Genomic DNA, 23,068 nt, shown 5'->3' with positions numbered 1-23,068 from the left:
ATGTACAAACTTAAAGAGAAAGATTTGATTGTGTTATCATCCTTAATCCTTTGGAGATAACATTGCTGAAGTTTTCATGAATTAAATGAGTGGTGTATAACTAGTATTCTCAAATATTTGGCATTCCAAAGCATTATAAGTTGACTAGGGAAATAAAATAACCCAAGCCAATGTGAAGCCAACCTAGTGAGAGATAAATAAGCTGGGAAAAAAGGAATCCAACCCAACCAAGGAAATCGATCATACTAATGTGGAATTTAACCTAGCAAATGGAAATCAACCCTAAATCTTCATTCACAAGACTCAAGAAATGAATGGGTTGAAAGAGTCAAAATTTGTTGCTACTATAAATAATTAAAATATATCATGTGGAAGGTAGTGAGGATGCACATGCTATTATCACTCTGTAACCTAAGAATCATTAGACATCTTGTTAGTTAGTTTGCAGGGAGGTCGATTCATGTGTTAAAGGATTCACTGTAGCATAGGAGAGAAAGGGAAATATTTCATCTACAAATTAGTTAAAATCCTAGTTTGGGAAAGTTTCCCCAGGTTACCAACGTTATAGGCCTGGTTATTTGGTAAATTCAAGGAGTTAGAATTATAAATATAGTATGGGAATGCAACAACTCTCTCATTACAACCCTCAATACCAAATAATGGAATCTTTAAGCCAAAATGGAAAATATTTGACTCTTGGAAAAAGTTAACATCAATATACTCACAAGGAATTATAATGCACAAACTAAGGTATAAAATAGTTCACATTTTTTAGTGTGTTCCCCATGAAAGACCTACTAGACTTAGAATTCGAAAATCCAAATGCTCATGAGAGATGTTAGATATTAGCAATTGTTATCATACATATCAAATAGAATTAAAAATAGAGGGAAAAAGGGACATAATAACAAACACAATCCACTAAAACATAAAGAAATACACACACAAAGGCACAATGTTTACCTTGGAAACCCAAATAGAAAAACTAACTTTGAATGTTTGCTTAATTCTCATTTCAACAATATTTGGTTACAATGTTTTTCACCACCCTCTATGCATACTCCTATTCTTGGACAAATACCCATTGAAAATGAAAGTGAAGGAACAAATAGGGATAACTAGGGTAATGGAAATGCCAAGGGGTGTGACCTTTCATTTACCCTTCCTCATTCCCTTTTCTCCTACTATTTTTCTGTTTTCATCTAGTTCTCTTTTTTTTCTCATTTTCTTTTACATTAGATTTTTTTTAGTAAGTTATATAACCTTCATTAATAACTTAGTTTCACTATTAGGTACTAAGTCTTATAATCAATCAAGATTTCAGTTCCATCTCGAATCCTACTTCCCCATTGAGAAACTTTTTTGTCTCCAAAATATTGAAGGAAACCAATATAGATCAATGTATCTTTTGTATGCTCATCTAGAACATGGATCAAACTTTGGCTCTTGGCTACATCTTTGAATCTAGCTCATGGATTTGGCTGCTAGCTCTAGTTCTAGATATGTATCTTGCATTGGTTATTGACTCATGTGTTTCCATGCACAAGTCTGCTTATTGACTCTCAGGTTTGAACAATATCTAGATATGAAATTAATCAATATTCATTTCCATCTATCTCAAAGTTGGATATGGTGCATCTTGTAAATAAATCAAGCCAATTCAAACACTAGTCTATGTTTAATGTGAACCTAACACACTATGTCATCATGTAAAAATTCCATATGGGAAGTGTGGTCTATGTTTTTCAACTAGAATTGGTTGCTTCCTGACATAGAAATGAATCTTTGGTGTCGACACAAGAATACAATAACATCATGTAGTCATCAAGAATTCCCCAAGGTCATTTACATTTTTGCACCAAACTTCAATGAATCTTCTAGAATGATTTATTTTTATGCAATAAAAAAAAAAACCATTGGATTTTGACTTCCCTTCACGTCAATTTGATGCATCTCTTGTTGGTGTCACTGAACTCCTCTGGTTTTGTAGTTCCTTAAATGTCTTCTTCTCCTTGAATTAGAGATGTAGTGAGTTCATTATCTATATTAGGATTTTTTACCCACAATTTTGTGGGTGATATCCCTAGGAGAAATTTTTCCTTCAAGATGGTCATCATCCTGCAATCAACAACCCCTTGCATCCACCAACTAGCTCGTTGTGCAACATCTCTGCCACTTGAGTTAGCCATGTGGTCCCTCACCCATCTGCCATGATTGTATGTTTGAAGGTGGGCCTCCCGAACCTAAAGGTATACCTTGTCATTTGGTAATTGAGTATTGTTGATCTAGATTGTCGTTGATGTCAATATGGAAATATTTTGGGATACTAAATGTTAATGTGAAGCCAAGGAGAAGTAGATCAGTGAAGTAATAGGAGCAAGAAGCCAAGAAGGAAAGCCATTGGTAATACCTTGGGAAGCCATTTGAAGTCATGAACAAGATCTATCAAAGAAGAGCTATCGGAAGTCAAAGGAAGAGCTATCGGAGCAAGAGAAGCATATCGAAAGTGAGAGAAGCAGTTTATCAGAGAGTATCGCATATGCCCAAGGGTAAGTGCTAAAGGGAATAACAACGACATTGATCGCATATACCCAATAGTAAGTGCTAAAGGAAGAAAACAATGAAATTGGAGGAGTGTTGCGGACCCGACGGTTATGTTACAATATGCCTCTATTGAAATATCGCATCCACCGCATCATGAGTCTTGAAGCCTTGTTACACTGAAATCCCCGATTGCAATATGATTTGAAGACCCGATGGTCCCATTATAACACGCCCTAATTAATATCACATCTTTTGTATCAGAGTCTTCGCAAATGAAGTCTTGTCACGTTAAAACTTTGATTGCGATATAATATAAGGACCCAAACAATTTATGGTAACAATCCTAATGTAATATCACATCCACCTATCAAAAATTTCATATCGCAAGTCATAAAGGGATGTCACATTAAAAACTACGATTGTGATATTATTGCAGACCCGATGGCACCACTATAACATAGCTTAATGTAATATCACATCCGTTGAATTGCAAAGTTAAAAAGGGATGACATGTTAAAACCTCCATTTGTGATAAAGTTGTGGACCTAATTGAGTTATCAAAATAATCTTATTGGAATATCACATCCATTGGAAGTAGGGGCATCGACAATGTTAATATCGGAAGACAAAGAATTTCACAACTTGAAAGACCTCCAATTTTTAAGAAATTGCGATTGCGGGATTAAAGTAATGATGTGGCATGTGGGGACCGCCATACATATATTATAATGTGGTTATAGCCTCTCCTATATGATTTTCGTGCCCCTTCATTATAATTTTAATATGTGAACTCATAAGTCGACCTCTCCTTCCAATGAACGTGTCTTTTGGTTATTGGTGAGACTCGTATAAATACAAGTTAAAACGCTTCACTTCAAGCAGGTGAATTGGGAATCTATCATATATAAGAAGAGACAGTTCAATTTGTGAACTTGAAGGAACAGAGGAAAGGAATCCAAAGATCCAGCAGGAAAAGAAGGAAGCTGAAGGTATGGCGGGAAAAGAAATTCTTTTGATTGGGTTGATCTTTGAAAGGCTCGGACCTGTAATGAATTAATCTGTAGAAGTGCAGACCATGACAGTCACTCCTCTGAAGTAGTCACTCCTAAAGTAGTTGCTCATGAAGCAGTTACCAGGATAGAAAGAACAGAGGCCCGAAATAGAGAATTGTTTTGTGCAGACGTTGAGGATTAACACAGTCTATTAAAGATATGTTGTTGAAAAGCTTCAACAGATCTTGGAGACATTATTGAAGATCATGATGCATTGTTGAAACCATCATGAGGTAATTTTGTAAACTCTGTTTGGGAAATATGAAGAGTTGTGAAGACACCTTCATATGAGGACATGTTGTCATTGATGTAGCAGTGAAGTTGAAGATTGATAGGGCTCGGTGAAGAAGGCTTAGGGAGCCGTGAAGTACAATCAAATATACCTTAACAAAGTAAATCTATAGGGTTGGATCCCTTGGGGTTGGTGCCTTAGAATTGACAGGGTTGGTGCCTTGAAAATTCCAAGTTAGTGGTTGGAAAATATAAGGTTGGTGCCTTGGAAAGGATAGGGTTGGAGCCCTAGAGGATCGGTGTCCTCAAGAAACCAGGTGGGAGCCTGTACTAGAGAAGGGTTGGTGCTTGTTGTCTAGGTAAATCCTCTCTGTAGACGTAGACAATCCCTCTAGCCCAATGAGTGGGTCTAGCAATTGAAGTGTTAATCTACTAGACACTTTCCTAAGTTACAATTGAAAAGAGAGATGCAAAAGATGGCCTACCTTGTTCTGATGCTATCTCAATCTCCTTTATTGAAGACCTTGGATCACTTGTGTCATGGGATCGTTACTACTGTTCACAACGTTTATGAACCTTCACAAGAGATCAAGACACAACAGGGCATGCAAATACAAATAGCATATTCAAAAGTAACCTACTTAACTGATTAAGGAATGTTAAGCTAAATGATACATGAGCATACACATTTAGGGAAAATGAACCAGTAGTTGTATATTAATAAAAAATAAGGGGAAGCATACAACCAAGCCTTGACATTGATAGGCTCTCCTTGAAGGAATATCCAAGTCCAAGCTGAGCTCTCCAAGCACTCCTTATCCAAGCCAAATGAGTAACATATAGGCACAATCTTAGCATAAGGGTACAAATAGACATAGACCAACCAGCCTCTAACCAGCAAACATTTGGGAATGGGAGAGGATGAATATATAGGCTGGGAAAGGGAGTTAGGATATCTCCAAATATAGGAGTAGGCCCTCATCTCAAGGAGGTATCTCATAGGGATAATACCAAGAGGCCAAGTTGGGAGAATTCGGCCTCATCTAAGCCAAACAACCTCTAGCTCGCCACTCTAGAAGCTTCTAGATCATGAAACTTCTCATCCTCTTTGAGAATTTTACCTTTTTGGGATCATTGCAGGTATATGAGAAAACACAGCGATGCCATCATGAGTCTGGTATAGTGCAACATGGTGACCATTGCGGTTTTTAGCCTCATTAGAGCAATGAATCTCAGATTAGGGTTTAAGAGCTATTTCCTTAAGGGGAAGATCAAGGCATTTTTCAATCAATGTCTTAGGAAGGATCTGAACTGCATATATGAATGACTACATTGCATTATGGTCATGTTTTGGCACTTCGGGGTATGTCACAGGGAAGTGCAGGAGGTGTGACAAAATATTGTGTAACAGATGCCCCCTAAAGCATGAAGGCAGAACATGGATTGATAGCTGAGATTATTTACAAACTTTTGGAAGGACGATGACAAACACTATCAGGAGACCTGCAAATTAAGGATGCACATACATATACATAATTGATATCAAAACATGAATCCATGATATGGACACAACCATTTGGATAATAAGGATTATATGAAAGGATCCATGGCATGGGCACAACCATCTATATAATAGAAACATGTGTACAATCATGAATAACATATAACTCCACTCATCCTAAGTCATATTAGACAAGACTCAAGGTCTTGTGCTCTATCTTGACCCAATCAAAGTACGAACTCTAACGTGAGAATAAATGTGTTGAAGTCAAACATGCTAGAAAGCCACCTGATTATCGGCCATTGATGTGGACCGTTAATAGGCACGGGAGGAACCACCCATAATGACATTGTCTCTCAAGGTACGATAGTGAAATCCATGAATGTGATAACAAAGTTGAAGTCAAACACTCGTGGAATCACCTGATCGAAGGCCAATAGTGAAAAACTGTTGTTGGATGCGAAAAAATTTCCATTAAGGCATGCAAGCTCTAAGGTACTAAAAGGGAGTTTCTAAGTCATCTTCTTGGATAATGAGATGAAGTCGATAGGAAGTGACCCATCGAAGGAGAGTCATAATGAGTCTCCCATCATCGAAATGAAACAAGGAATAAAGTGGAAAGAAATGAGTAGGACCCAAGATGGTAGCAAAGATCCAGACAATGTATAGGTAATAGATTGCAGATAGGACTTCTCTTGAACATATTGGTGACACGACTCCGAAGTGTGGCAACATTTGACTCAACATAGGACCAAGGGTCATAATGATGAAATAGAATAGTCAGATGAGAGGCAAAATGGATTACCGAAACTCGGAAGGACAAATGACTAAGTGAGGATGTCCGAAACCCGACATGAGAAACAAATGAGTGTCATGTTCAAGAGCAAAATGCTTCCTATACAAGAGATTTTTCACTTTCACTTTGTCCCTCGCTATTTCTAGTGAGTACCTCTTTATTTTTACACAAGCATGAAGAGGATACCATATGCTTGTCGTATAAGTTCAGCCTTCAGATGAATCCATCCTTGTAAGTTTTACAAGTCCTAGGAAGGAGAAACTTGGTCTCATCATGGTGACGAGTCTTTCTTCGTAAAAATTTTAACGAGTCCGACAGAAGAATAACTCAATTAATTTTTCATATTTAGAGAGTTTGAAAAAGAGATGAAAAATAAAACTCCGTCATGTCCCTTTTCATAATTTGTCCCTCGAACGTGAAAAGGTAGAAAACAATATTCTAGAGAACCTCTTGACCATATCGATCAAGGTGTACCTTTTTTGTGAATAGTCAATATCAGCGTGAAAAAGGGGTAAATGTATACTGAAATGACGTCAATTCATTTAATTTAACGAGTTCGAAAAGACAAGTACTCGACAACATTTTCATATTTTTGGAGTTTGAAAAGAGCTGAAAGGGACTCCACCTGGAGGAATGAATGGTATAAAAATATAGCAATTGGTTCTAGTAATGATGGAACTGCTCAAAACATGTAACGGCCAAGAGGCTGGCTAATAAGACCACTCATCGTAGATGTTCCTCATGAAAGGGTAAAACAACCAAGAGAAAGCGTATGATCAGCCAAAGAGATGGTGATGATGGAATGGAAAAACCAAGTCTCATCTAGCAAAAACACGCTGATAAAAATAACAATCACGAGATGTAAAGTGGGAATGATTTCATTTTTACACAATATTGAAACATGAGAAAAACTATGCTTGGACTTGGTTTCATTTTTACACAAGCTTAAAACAGAAAACAAACTATGCTTGGATTTGGTTTCATTTTTACAAAAGGTTGAAACAAAGATAAACTGTGCTTGAGATAAGTTTGCATGCCCCTAGCATAATGGCTCAATTCGAGGTACATGCCCCCCAAGCTTCACGTCATTCACCTAAGTGGATGGAATGAAGGTTCACTTACGAGATCAAGTGAAATACTCGACTGGGATTTTACGAGATTTAATCAAAGACTCGAATTGGAAGGGGATTTGTTTCATTTATTAATGAGCATGACATAGGAAAAGAACCATGATCATGACACCTATTTCATTTGTTAACGAGGTTGACATAGTAAAATAACTATCCTCATAGCCCTTGTTTCATTTTTTATTGAGCTTGACATAGGAAAAGGAAATCTGCTCCATAACACCTTTATCACAACCCAAAAGAGGCCATGTCTTCCAAGAGGTCCACGTCATATGGGAGAACAACACTCTGGAAGGGACACATGTCCAGGGGTCCAATTAAAAAATCGGGCTCCAATGCTCCCAGTACATGGTGTACTACATCACCTATTATATCATCAGTAGATGTGGGCATGGAACAGGTGGCCATGTAATTAACCTGTGGCAGGGGTGATACCGCTTGCATACGAGAACCATTTAGGGATGATGGTTGATGGGGAGTTGATTTAGGACCAATGAATGTAAGATAATCAATGATCACATTTCTTCCTTCATGCGGGAAACACATCACTCGAAAGAGAGAAGATACAAGAGCTCCCATGACATAAACATGGTCACGACCAAGGAGTAGATCAAAATCTAATTGACCTTGGACAACCATCACGTCTATATAGACGGTCTTTCCTCCCAAAGTAACAGGTAACTTAGGAAGGATCCCTAATGGTTGACTGGTTCCTCTGTTAAAAGCTAACAGATTCTGGGTGACGAGGACAAGCTAAGGAGAACCTAAATCTTTCTAAGCAGTTGAGGACAGGATGCTAATAGATGTGCCCTTGTCTATGACTGTGCTAGGTATGGACAAATGGTAAGACTGTACTGTAATCTAGAAAGGCACATAAGATGGAAGGCGATATCCTGCCAGTCGACTCCAATAAAAAGAAGTGACTAAACTACTCGGAGGGGGTGTCGTAGGAACGTGAGAACTACCCTCTTGCTCTATGGGAATAAGAGAACTACTCTCATGCACCTCGGGAACAGGAAGATTTCCCTCCAGTTCATTTGAAACTGAAGAAACTAGAAGAACCTAAGAAGTATGAGGTTCACTCTCTACTGGAAAGGTACAGTTAACTGAAGGCGGATCCAGGTCTACCATTTCCTCAACCAATGGTTGGTCGAGAACGGACTCACGAGACTCACTTTCAGAGAGAGTGGGGTTGACCACAGACAACTTTTGATCAATCACTGGATCAACTAGTGAAGGATCAGCGGAATTTTTTTGATACCCAGTCGGAATACGAGGTTGAGAAGTTGTAAGGTTTTCCAACACTTTGGAAGCTTCATCCATAAGAGGACAAAGGTGAATGGGATGATTACCTTCACACAACTTACAAATAAATTTGACTATTCCCTTTTTCCCATGAAATTTATTATTACTAGTTGAGGGTTTGTCACCAGCATGATCTCCAAAGGCTAAGGACAAAGCTCAATGTAAACCTATGGACCACACTTATAAGACCTTGGGAATGCCAGGACAATTCTTAAGAAGGTGGTCACCCTTACATAACATGCAAGGGAATTTTACTTTTCGGGGCTGGTTGGAAGACTTTTTTGTTGGCCGGATAAATCGATCTTGCAGACAAGGCCAATCTCCCTAGCATCAAAAGATATCTAGCAACAAGCAGGACAAGCAAATCTACCTTTCTCTAAACATATTGCGATTCATTAATAAAAACTATAGAGGTGTTTAGATCCTACCTTAAGTCCAACGCTAGTTTGTAACAGCCATCCTTCAACCGTCCAAAAGAATTTCCTTTTGAGAACCTGCAAACAAAAACAACCAAACATCAAATAACACCTGCATAGCTAATATCATAAATCACGTTCATTATGGTGATCAAGGAATCCATAATAAACCATAAAACACAACTTACTGAGAAAAATAAACTTATTTGTATTAACTTTGAAATAGAAGAACCTTACAACCTTTGGTGCCTTGATGTTGTACAAGCTCTTCCCAGGGTCTGAAACAGGAATGTCCTTTACTTTGACAAGCCTCACACTCTTTCAAATGAGATCAAAGAGGTATGTAATCTCTCCTCACAAAATATCAATTAGGAAGACTAAGTTCCAACAACATTTCACCTCAAAAATATTCAGCTTTCAACCTCTCCAGTAACCAGCCCAATGCTTCATTTTACAGTGCAAATGAAGGAGGTTACAGGTCCACCTATGAAGGGATAGAGTCTTCCTTCAAAGGGATAAGCTCCTCACATCAAGGGGTTAGCTCCTTAAGGTATGGGATGCATGATCCTTAAAGGAGCGAACTTGCCACCTCAAGATTCTTTCCAGAAGCTTCTAGAAATGACTCAAAGTGAGTTTTTAAGAATATGCTTGTGCCTTTTTAACTTTTACAGAGGTTTGCACCCATAACACAGAGACAGAGCAGTCAGGTGCGCAGGGGAAATGAGCTTCAGGTGTGGGACCGCAGGTAATTCTAAGAGAAAGTGCGGAACTAGAGTTTTAGAGACTTTTGAGGGTTTTCTCTTATTTTCAAGGCTTGATATGAAGAAATGAGGCTTAAGACTTGCAAAGGAGGAAATTATGAGTGGTAATGGACTCACACAGATTGCAAAGTGTCAAGGTGACAATTTTTGTCCAACAGATTGCCCCCTAAAGTGCGAAGTCTGTAATAGATGAAGATAGAATTTGTCATCTAAGAAGAGTGAAATACTTTATCATTTCAAGGATCATCCTGTGGACACCCCAGTCGGAACCTGTAAAAACATTCAATGCAAAATATATATATGTGTGTGTGTGTGTGTGAACATATCATCACTGAGGTAGGCATTCCCATGCTCAGATCAAAACTGACTAGAAAACTAACTAAACTGCTCTGATACAGGAATGATTTTGTAATACATCACGAGTATAGACATATATAGACATAGTATGGGTGCAACCATCTATTTATGAGTAGTCTACTGTATAATGAATAACAAAATTCCTCGCAGCCTGGATGATAGAAACTAGATCGAGGGTCTTGATTTATGCTTCCTGAACTAGTACGATTCTATCCATGTGAATGAATGTGTCGAAGTTGAACATGGTAGAAACCACTTGATTAGCAGTCAATGATGTGAACTGTTAACAAGTGTGAGAGAAACCACTAATAATGTCAATGGCTCTCAAAGTACTCAGTATAATCCATGAAATGTGAATAAATGAGCTGATGTCGAACATGTCATAGAATCCTTTGATTGAAGGTCAATGATGCAACCTGTCGCCGAAGGTGAGAAACCTGCCATTAGGGCATGCAGATTCCAAGGTACTGACGATTTCTAGATCATCTTTCTAGATAATGAGCTGAAGTCGATAGAAAGCGATCTGTCATAGGGATCCCCACAACACGAAATCATAGATCAAGTTTTGAAGAAATATATTTGGCAAGGGCTAACTCAGGGTGGTCAAAATGGATGACAGATATTTTTCAAGTGAATGGTTTATTTGAACTGACCTCTTGAACACATAACGACACTGCAGATCATTTGGTGACAATTGACCCAAAGGTAATACCCAGAAACTGGCTGAAGACTTTCAATATGGTTTGATTAACTGTTAGGCAAAGGATTTCCCAACCCAGGTAAACAAAAAGTGTCGTGTTCAAGAGTGATTAGCTGCTTTTCTAAAACACAAAGTATAACAAACAGGTTCATTTTTCTCTCTTTTCCCCCACCATTTCTGGCAAGTACCTCTTTATTTTTGACAAGTTTGAGGAGGATAACATTTTCTTGTTTATAAGCTCATCCTTCATATGAGTCCAACTTGGTTTGAAATTCGAACCCTAAGAAGGAGTGGTTCATCCCTGTTTGAAATTGAATAGGTCCTTTACCGTTAAATTTTAACGAATCCAGTATAAGAGAAACTCGGTGTTTTTCAATTTTAGGGAGTCAAAAGAAAAACTTAAGAAAACTCCATGGGTGTCCTTTTTCGTAAATTTGTGTCCCCCAAGCCTCAAAAAGTATAAAATAATACTTGAGAGAACTACTTGACCTTTACGATCAAGGAGTACTTTTCATAATTAGTGGCCTCGATCTGAAAAAGTAAAAAAGTGATCAAAGACACGTTGTTTCATAACTAGTATTGAACTCGAAACGACAAAAGTCCGATGATCTTTTCATGTTTATACGGTCCGAAAAGAGCTGAAAGTGGACCACCTTTTTATTCTATTTAACGAGTTAAAAGGGAAAAAACTCGACAATCTTTTCATATTTTACGAGTCAGAAAAGAGCTTAAAGAGGACTCGTCCTAGAGGAACAAGTGGTATAAAGGGTAGTGACTGGTTCCGGCAATGGTGGAACTGCTCAAAACATGTAATGGTTAAGAGGTTGGCTAATAAAACCACTCATAGATGTGGTCCCTCAAGAAGGGTAAACAATCAAGTGGAAGTGTATGATCAGCCAAAGAGATGGTGGATATGGAATGAAAACAACCAAGGCTCATCTAGCAGAATTTAGTGGATAAAAATGGCAATCATGAGATGTAAATTCGGTATGGGTTCATTTTTACACAAGCTTGAACCATAGAGAACTTTGCTTGAATTTGGTTTCATGTTTACACAAGCTTGAAATGAAAAACTATGCTTGTTATAAGTTTGTATGCCCCTAGCATAATGACGCAAATCGAGGTACATGCCCCCCAAGCTTCATTGCATTCAACTAGGTGGATGGAATGAAGGTTCACTTTCGAGATCTTGGAAAGACTCGACTTGGAAAGGGAGTTGTTTCATTTTTTAATGAGGTTCACACAGGAAAAGAACTATCCTCAAAACCCTTTTTTCATTTTTTAAATGAGCTTGACACAAGACAAGGAACTATGCTCCTGACCCTTGTTTCATTTTTGAATGAGCTTAACACAAGACAAGGAACTATGCTCATGACTCCTTGTTTCATTTTTTAACGAGCTTGACAAAATACAAGGAACTATGCTCCTAACCCTTGTCTTGTTGCCAATTTGTTGGCTGGATAAATCGATCTTGCGAACAAGGCCGATCTCCCTAGTATCAAATGATATCTAGCAACAAGAAGGACAAGCAAATCTACCTCTCTCTAAACATATTGCGATTCATTAATAAAAACTATAGAGGTGTTTAGACCCTACCTTAAGTCCAATGCTAGTTTGTAGCAGCCATCCTTCAACCATCCAAAAGAATTTCCTTTTGAGAACCTGCAAACACAAACAAGCAAACATCAAATAACACCTGCATGGCTAATATCATAAATCATGTTCATTATGGTGATCAAGGAATCCATAAAATAAACCATAAAACATAGCTTATTGAGAAAAATAAACTTATTTGTATTAACTTTGAAATAGAAGAACCTTACAACCTTTAGTGCCTTGACGTTGTACAAGCTCTTCCCAGGGTCTGAAACAGGAATCTCCTTTACTTTGACAAGCCTCACATTCTTCCAAATGAGATCAAAGAGGTATGTAATCTCTCCTCACAAAAGCTCAATTAGGAAGACTAAGTTCCAGAAACATTTCACCTAAAAAATATTCAGCTTTCAACCTTTCCAGTAACCAGCCCAATGCTTTATTTTATAGTGCAAAGGAAGGAGGTTATAGGTCCTCCTATGAAGGGATAGAGTCCTCCTTCAAAGGGATAAGCTCCTCACATCAAGGGGTTAGCTCCTTAAGGTATGGGATGCATGAACCTTAAAGGAGCGAACTTTCCACCTCAAGATTCCTTCCAGAAGGTTCTAGAAATGACTCAAAGTGAGTTTTTAAGAATATACTTGCACCTTTTTTACTTTTACAGGGGTCCGCACCCATAACACAGATACCGAGCAGTCAGGTGCGCAGGGGACATGACCTTTAGGTGCCGGACCGCAGGTAATGCTAAGAGAAAGTGCAGAACTAGAGTTTTATAGAATTTTGAGGGCTTTCTCTTATTTTTAACTCTTGATATGAAGAATTGAGGCTTTAAGACTTGCAAAGGAGGAAAGTATGAGTGGTAATGGACTCACACAGATTGCAAAATGTCAAGGTGACAATTTTTGTGCAACAAATTGCCCTCGAAAGTGCGAAGTCTGTAATAGATGAAGATGAAGTCTTTCATGTAAGAAGAGTGAAGTACTTTATCATTTCAAGGATCATCCTGTGGACACCCCAGTCAGAACCTGTAAAAACATTCAATGCAAAATATATATATGTGAACATATCATCGCTGAGGTAGGCATTCCCATGCTCAGATCAAAACTGACTAGAAAACTAACTAAACTGCTCTGATACAGGAATGATTTTGTAATACATCACGAGTATCGACATATGTAGACACAGTATGGGCGCATCCATATGTTTATGAATAGTCCATTATATAATGAATAACAAAATTCGTCGCAGCCTGGATGATAGAAACTAGATCCAGGGTCTTGATTTCTGCTTCCTGAACTAGTACGATTCTATCCATGTGAATGAATGTGTCGAAGTCGAACATGGTAGAAACCACTTGATTAGCAGTCAATGATGTGAACTGTTAACAAGTGTGAGAGAAACCACTAGTAATGTCAATGGCTCTCAAAGTATTCAGTACAATCCATGAAATGTGAATAAATGAGCCGAAGTCGAACATGTCACGGAATCATTCGATAAAAGGTCAATGATGCAACCTATTGTCGAAGGTGAGAAAACTGCCATTAGGGCATGCAGCTTTCAAGGTACTGACAATTTCTAGATCAACTTCCTAGATAATGAGCTGAATTCGATAGAAAGCGATTTGTCGTAGGCAAGCCCATAACACGAAATCATAGATCAAGTTTTGAAGAAATATATTTGGCAAGGACTAACTCAGGGATGGTCAAAATGGAGGACAGATATTTTGCATATGAATGGTTTATTTGAACTGACCTCTTGAACACATAACAACACTGCAGATGGTTTGGTGACAATTGACCCAAAGCTAATACCTAGAAACAAACTGAAGACTTTCAATATGGTTTGATTAACTGTTAGGCAAAGGATTTCCCAACCCAGGTGAACAAAAAGTGTCGTGTTCAAGAGTGGTTAACTGCTTTTCTTAAACACAAATTGTAACAAACAAGTTCATTTTTCTCTTTTCCCCCACCATTTCTGGCAAGTACCTCTTTATTTTTGACAAGCTTGAGGAGGATAACATCTGCTTGTTTATAAGCTCATCCTTTGGATGAGTCCAACTTAGTTTAAAATTCGAACCCTAAGAAGGAGTGGTTCGTTCCTGTTTAAAATTGAACAGGTCCTTTACTGTTAAATTTTAACAAGTCCAGTATAGGAGAAACTCGGTGTTTTTCAATTCTAGGGATTCAAAAGAAAAACTTAAGAAAACTCCATGGGTGTCCTTTTTCATAAATTTGTGTCCCTCAAGCCCGAAAAAGTATAAAATAATACTTGAGAGAACCGCTTGACCATTACGATCAAGGAGTACTTTTCATAATTAGTGGTCTCGATCTGAAAAAGTAAAAAAATGATTGAAGACACATCATTTCATAACCGGTATCGAACTCGAAATGACAAAGTTCAGTGATATTTTCATGTTTATATGGTCAGAAAAGAGCTGATAGTGGACCGCCTTTTTATTCTGTTAAACGAGTTAAAATTGAAAAACTCGGAAATCTTTTCATATTTTACGAGTTAGAAAAGAACTTAAAGAAGACTCATCCTAGAGGAATGAGTGGTATAAAGGGTAGCAACTGGTTCCGGCAATGGTGGAACTACTTAGAACATGTAATGGTTAAGAGGCTAGCTAATAAGACCACTCATCACTGTGGTCCCTTAGGAAAGGAAAAACAACCAAGTGAAAGCATATGATCGACCAAAGAGATGGTGGCGATGGAGTGAAAACAACTAAGGCTCATCTAACAGAATTTAGCGGATAAAAGCGGCAATCAAGAGATGTAAATTAGGTGTGGGTTCATTTTTACACAAGCTTGAACCATAGAGAACTCTGCTTGGATTCAGTTTCATGTTTACACAAGCTTGAAACGAAAGACTATGCTTGTTATAAGTTCGCGTGCCCCCAGTATAATGACACAAATCGAGGTACATGCCCCCCAAGCTTCATTGCATTCAACGAGGTGGATGGAATGATGGTTCACTTTTGAGGGAGTTGTTTCATTTTTTAATGAGGTTGAGACAATAAAAGAACTATCCTCAAAACCCTTGTTTCATTTTTTAACGAGCTTGACACAAGACAAGGAACTATGCTCCAAAACCCTTGATTCATTTTTTAACGAGCTTAACATAAGACAAGGAACTATGCTCATGACTCCTTGTTTCATTTTTTAACGAGCTTGACACAAGACAAGGAACTATGCTCCACACACCCGGTTTCATTTTTTAATGAGGTTGAGACAGGAACAAACTATCCTCGCAACATCCAGTTTCGTTTTTTAACGAGGTTGAGACAGGAACACACTATCCTCGCATACATTCGGTTTCATTTTTTAACGAGGTTGAGACATGAACAAACTATCCTCACCACTCCTTGTTTCATTTTTTAATGAGGTTGAGACAGGAACAAACTATCCTCGCGATAGGTCAAGAATCAGAAAACGATTATACAGCCTGATATGCAATTCCAAAGGGATTCAAAGGCATCGTGCCATCAAATGAATCCACCTTAGAATTGGAAGGTATGATCCAAGGATAATCAAAAGAAATAGTTTTCGATGAAATCATATGAATAGTTGCAATAGAATATGATACGTTAGGAGGAGGGATGGAAAAAGTTCCTAGTAAACCAGAATCTTTAATCAAACCTACCCCAACATCCTTGTAAGGGATAGTCCTTTTACCGACGTGCTGAACACTATCTGTAGAGGCTAGGTTGGATGAGAAATAACTCAGTTGGTCTATCGTAACGATCTTTTCGTTATGAGGAAGCTTAATAATCCAAAAGACTGATGAAACAATAGCAGTCATAGCATAAGACCAGCTGCGACCCAAGAGAAGGTTGTAATCTAAAGGGGCATCAACCACTTCCATGTCTAGATTTACGGTTTTTCCTTTGACCCCTATAGGTAAATCTTCGAAAATACCAAAAGGATGGAACCCTCGGCCATCAAAAGCCTTTAGAATTGTCAGAGACTGATTGAGTGTGGGAGAACCAAGTGATCTCCAACACTGGATCGACATAATACACATAGAAGCTCCCTCATCAATCACAGTCTGAAAGCAAGGTCTGTTTTTTACTAACACTAGAATCTGGAAAGCCATTTGATGAGGGAGGCGAGGTGTACTATTCTCTAAATCAAAGATTACTAGGTTCAAATCCTGAATATCAACAGCTCCTATAGCAGACAATAGTAATTTACGCTGTGCTGGACATGATTGCAGCACTTCCAAAACCGACATTGCTGAAGGGGCAATGGCTAAGTCTTCAACAATGTTATAATTCTGAGCAGCTCTCGTATATGGATTGAAAGTTGATTTCCGAAATATACCTTTAGCAGATGGTTTGGTTACTAAGTCAGGGTTGGGTTTCTCGATCTGTAGTAGACCGGAACCAGGAGGAGGTAAAGTTGATGTGTTTGAATTAGAAGATTCTGCTTCTTTACCATCAACGGGACTTTTACTACCATAATCTTGTGATCGCATCGCAATCCTGACATGAGACATCATCATAATGGGTTCTTCTGAGGTATTCGAGGAAGAAGCAACCATCTTAGTATCTATAGTAGGAGAAGGATCCTTCAAGACAACAGGCGTTTGAGAACCTTTACAAATTTCGAAAACTCTGCTCGATATGGGCGTTCTTTGGTAAAATGATCCTCGTCACAAATGAAACAAGGATAGCAAGGCCTTTGTTTTTCGTCAATAGATTCATTTTTATTTGTTTTATCTTTTGAATTTTGATTTTTTTTGTTCTTCCCCTTCTCTTTACTGCCGGATTCGGTCGCAGATGAATCTACGACATGGACGTTGGTAGAAACTTTAGTGAAAGAATCTTCTTTCGGGGAATCAGGTAAAGTTATTGTAGGAGAAGAATTCTTTGAAGATTTCTTCTTGCTTTTAATACTAACTGAACCAATCATACCATCAATGGCATGAGACCCTGAAGGAGCTGTAGTTTTTGGAAGATTAGGGATTTTTTCGTGTAAAGTACCTGACTGTGTATAGACAAGGTCAAGGTACTGAGCCTGAGTAATGACTTGCTCTTCAGTGACAACTCCTGCCTTAGCTACATCTTCAGTGATTTTAGGTAACAATGATTTAACGAACCATTTCACTAAAATTTGATACAGAATGAAAACTTTCAATAAATGCCTTCTACTTCACCATTCATGAATATGATCATAAATATATGTGGACGTGGATTGTTTTAGTGAAGTTAACAGTTCTGTGCCATTGTTGTATCTGACAGGCAACTGAAAATGAGTTAAAAAAGTAGTGGCTAAGTAACTGAAATTATAAAAAGAGCCTCGTGGTAACTCAATGTACCATTTGGCAGCAAGACCAATAAGAGTTCTTTGAAAAAGACGTAAGCGGATTGAATCATCGATAATGGAATTTGATGCACACCACAGGTGATAAGTCATCACATGATTTGACAGATCTTCTCCTGACTTACCCTCAAACTTCGGGATATCACTGGGCAACTTATTAGGCATTGGAGGCTAATACGGAAGATAGTAAATCGAATCGTTCGTAAGGTGCGACAAATCACAGAAATCCAAAGTTGCAATAAATGGTAACTAATGGTTAGGTTCGCGAAAACCTTGTGTACTGAGACCAGCTCCAGGAGGGGGATATCCAGGATAACTTGGAATCGGATTTGCATTAGGGATGTTATAACCTCTTGGAAAACCAGGATTAACCGGACCAAACTGGGGTTGTTGAGGCTTTTGATAAGTATAGCCAGGGTATGGTTGATACTGAGAGACTGGATTTTATACAGTAGGACCGAATTGATATTGTCCTTGGTACGGTTGACTCGTGGCAATTGTACTTGGACCAGCTTGTCCTGTAGGCATTTGGACCGAAGTCTGAACCATAGGTCCTGACTGGGGCATAGAGACTTGAGGAGTTTTCACTGATGCAGGGATAGTAGAAACCAGAGCTACAGATACTCCAGAAACAGGTGTGGTAGGTTGAACAGAAAATGCAGTGGTTGCAGCAGTAGTTCGAGGCAAACTCTGAGGTGAGCTAGGCCCAGGCTGCTGAACTAAACCAGGTGCAGAGGTTTGAACCGTAGGTGGACAGGTTGCTGGATTGAACTAGAAACCAAAGGTTGTCCAGCTTGATAAGGTAACTGCACATTAGGTTGCAAAGTCTATTGAGTTTGAGACGGATCCCACACCATATTCATTCCGGGACCCATAAAAGGTTGTATATATGGAGGACCATAACCTGGTTGAACGTAGGGCTGATAATTACGATGTACATTTCCATCTCCTTGTAAAAATGAATGACCAGAAGGCGGTTGGAAACCTTGAGTTGGGTACTGACCTTGAGGTTGATAACCTTGAGGCACGTACTGATTTTAGGGTTGATAAGCATCCTGAGGAATATGGGGTTGACCTTGGGGTATGTACTGTCTTGAAGGTTGAAAACCTTGAGGTAGCCCTCCAAGTGGAAACTGACTACCTTGAGTTTGCCCCCCAGGAAATAACTAACTACCTTGAGGTTGCCCCCCAGGCAGTAACTGACTACCTTGCCCCCCAAGCGGTAACTGACTACCTTGAGGTTGAGGATTTGGAATACTACCAAACATCATAAAAATCTGCTCTGTGTCCAATGTTTTAGTTCATTATTACCAGGTGATAACTGATGTTCATTTGGTCGAGGAGTTGCTCCTGAAAAAGTACCAGAAAGTGACTGGTACCCCAAAGGAATAGTAGGACCGCCATATAAACATGTTTCTGGTGATTGGGAAAACATAGATGAATGTCTTGACATGATTGATCAAGGATAATAATCTTTGACTGTAGGATGAAAATAATCACATGCAAACAAAGAAAATTTCAATAAAAGCACCTAAAGTCTCTAAAGAAACAAACAACTGAATCACACACCTAAAAAATCTAAGAGTTCAAACTGCACACAAACAATAACTTCCCGTACTAAAAACACTAGTTGGTGATGAAATCCAACGTCGTGGAATTTTAATATAGAAAGGGCGGTTGGAACAGTTACCTTGACAACCTGCTTAATGAAACAGACTGGCACAAGTTTCTTCACATAACCATCTCGAGTGAAGAGAACTCCCCAGAGAGTCCAAGTGAGTCTAGTCAACGTCCGCTCCAGGTACAGTGAGACTCGTCCTTCACCGTCACCTTAGGAAATAATCTTAAGTATACGGACACTAAGGTTACCAACAACAACAAATACAACTAGGGGAACAGTCTACGATCCGATCTATGCGCAAGGGCAGAGTAACAAAGCTTAATCCCCTTGAAGGCTCCTCGACATGATCAATCTGAGGTTTACCAAAAAGTGACCCCAGGCTCCTCGACAATGGTTAATCTGAGGTTTACTGTTTGTAATACGTGCAAATATTCTATCTTTCCCAATGAAACAGACTTAATTGTCTCAAAGGTTTGGACATGATCTCATGATTGACTCCTTTAAGAGAAGCTTCCCAAATTATATCAATTACAATTGGATTTATTTCCTACTGCAAGATATAGCTACTTGTTTTTTTTAACTATCTTGGAGAGTTAATTACTCCCTACTCCAAGATACTAGCCTAAGCTATATTGGTGATAAGAGCCCCTAGAAATAAAAAAGATTACTAGATCAATTTTAATTAAGCATTACTTTATGGGTTGTTCTTCAAGTCAATAGGTATGGAAATGAAACTTTGATGGTGTGAAGACTCGACTCAAAAAAAAAAACAAAAAAAATGCACCTAAAATGATAAACAATCCGTTTTTCTTTCAATGAATTTCTAGCTAAAAGAAAGAGTTTGAGAATGCAATCTTTGAGAAACAAATATTTCTTTCAACATGTAAATGAAAAGAAAATATTTTTGTCTTTTTCAATAAGAACTCAAAATGAGACTACTAATTATGCTCACAATAAATTCCTTTCCTTTTTCAACACTCAAAACTACAAAAAACAATTTCCTTCAAAAGAGATTCTTCAAGTTCTAGAAAACACTCAAAACTACAAAACTAATCTTGAGATCTAAAAACTTCTAAAAACCTAATTGAATAAAAGCTTCTATTCTTTTTGAGGATGTTTTACTTAGTTATTGAGTAAAATAAGGATTCATTTGTTCAGAATAACAAATCAATCAAAAAACATCCAAATATGTTTTCTTTTATAAAAATGAAATTCAAAACTTATAACCAAGTTCGTTCAAAGATTTGTAAGGAGAAAACTAAATCTATTTCTCACAAAGGACAGATTTCACAAAGCATTTAGACTCATCAAGAAGACAAAAATACACCAGAGTAATCTAAGGTTTATCAGGTTTCTGATCTTTGAGTCACTACAGAGACCAAGTGAAAACCACTCCAGGCATGCAAAACTTCTAGAAAATCATCTAAAACAAAAATACCAATGGAACTTATTTGCAAGAGATTTTTGATAGAAAACATGCAGATTTGGGTAGACACTAAAAGCCATAAATAAAACCTAAACTTAACTGGAAGAAAACATTTTAGGTTTTTCAAAAAAATTTACAAGGTCCACAGGCTTCCAGAAGAAACAGGGCGGTACCGCTCTGTGTACTAAAGGAAAAGTGCAGAGATGCCTACACTGTTTGTAAGGAGAAAGTGCGGTCCCCTGAAAACTTTGGGAAAATAAAAATAATCCAGATCCTAAAAAATACCCAATCCAACACACATCAAGCAAAAACTAGAAATGAGAACAAGTTTCTCAAATCAAAACAAAGGAAAACCAAAAATCAAATTCATTCCCCAGCGGAGTTGCCAATTTGTTGGTCGGATAAATCGATCTTGCGAACAAAGGCCGATCTCCCTAGTATCAAAAGATATCTAGCAACAAGCAGGACAAGCAAATCTACCTTTCTCTAAACATATTTCGATTCATTAATAAAAACTATAGAGGTGTTTAGACCCTACCTTAAGTCCAATGCTAGTTTGTAATAGCCATCCTTCAACCGTCTGAAAGAATTTCCTTTTGAGAACCTGCAAACACAAACAAGCAAACATCAAATAACACCTTCATAGCTAATATCATAAATCATGTTCATTATGGTGATCAAGGAATCCATAAAATAAACCATAAAACACAGCTTATTGAGAAAAATAAACTTATTTGTATTAACTTTGAAATAGAAGAACCTTACAACCTTTGGTGCCTTGATTTTGTACAAGCTCTTCCCAGGGTTCAAAATAGGAATCTCCTTTACTTTGAAAAGCCTCACACTCTTCCAAATGAGATCAAAGAGGTATGTAATCTCTCCTCACAAAAGCTCAATTAGGAAGACTAAGTTCCAACAGCGTTTCACCTCAAAAATATTCAGCTTTCAACCTCTCCAGTAACCAGCCCAATGCTTCATTTTATAGTGCAAAGGAAGGAGGTTACAGGTCCACCTATGAAGGGATAGAGTCCTCCTTCAAAGGGATAAGCTCCTCACATCAAGGGGTTAGCTCCTTAAGGTATGGGATGCATGATCCTTAAAGGAACGAACTTTCCACCTCAAGATTCCTTCCAGAAGCTTCTAGAAATGACTCAAAATGAGTTTTTAAGAATATACTTGTGCCTTTTTAACTTTTACAGGGGTCTGCACCCATAACACAGAGACAGAGCAGTCAGGTGTGTAGGGGAAATGATCTTTAGGTGCAGGACCATAGGTAATGCTAAGATAAAGTGTGGAACCAGAGTTTTAGAGAATTTTGAGGGCTTTCTCTTATTTTCAAGGCTTGATATGAAGAACTGAGGCTTAAGACTTGCAAAGGAGGAAAGTATGAGTGGTAATGGACTCACACAGATTGCAGAGTGTCAAGGTGACAATTTTTGTGCAACATTTTCTTCATTAGTTGCATCCATAGCAATGACTACTTAGTTTCCCCCTTTCTTATTTTTCTTCTTCTTCTTTGTCCTCTTCTTCTTCTTCTTAGCCTCCTAGTTACTAGAATCCAGACTTTCACCAGGCCAAGAGGAAGAACGGGGTGAAGAAACAGGTGAAAAAGGCAAGGGGTCAACTTTAGGATCAACATGAGATTGATGTTGTTCAGGTGAAGGAGAACTTGGTTGAAAATAAGTTTGGACACTCGGAACCACCGAGGTTGAAAACTACCAAATTGTTAGACCAATGGTCAATCCAAGAAGGGACAACATCACCATATAGAGAGCACCAGTATTTCCAAAAGAAGGAAAAAGACTAGGATTCCCATTAGAGGGGTTTCCTTGACTAGTAGACTGAGGAAATGTTGCCATTAGTATCAACCTAAGATCTACTAAGGAGTATTCCCACAGGAAGGATGTTATTCCACGGTTAATTAATTTTAGAATTTGAAACAAAAACTTTGTCTTTTCATGTTTTAAGAGTAGAGAAAAGGACGAAAAGGTGACTCTAGTTTCTTTTGTTGGTTTAGCGATCTTGAAAGGAAAAGTACTCGATGATCTTTTTCAAATTTAAGAAGTTAGAAAAGATTGAAATGACTACTCAAGTAACTCTAGGCAAAAAGTAGTACCAAGTAACCGTGAACTGCAATATACACCTTAGCAAATAAATTTACCAAGGACTTGACTTACGTGTAGGCAATCTGCCTAAATGTTGTGTTCAGTGTATCATGTTTACAGGGCGACAAACTCGGCTTCCTATGGATAAAGTTTTGCAACCTATGAGGGTCTCCCTTTATATACTTGACAGTATGTGGAGCACAAGTCCG

This window comes from Pinus tabuliformis, chromosome 7 (assembly GCF_031772625.1).
Source record: "Pinus tabuliformis cultivar Carrire ecotype Pingquan chromosome 7, CPIR1, whole genome shotgun sequence".
Taxonomy (NCBI): Eukaryota; Viridiplantae; Streptophyta; class Pinopsida; order Pinales; family Pinaceae; genus Pinus; species Pinus tabuliformis.
Note: the sequence above shows the minus strand (reverse complement) of the source record.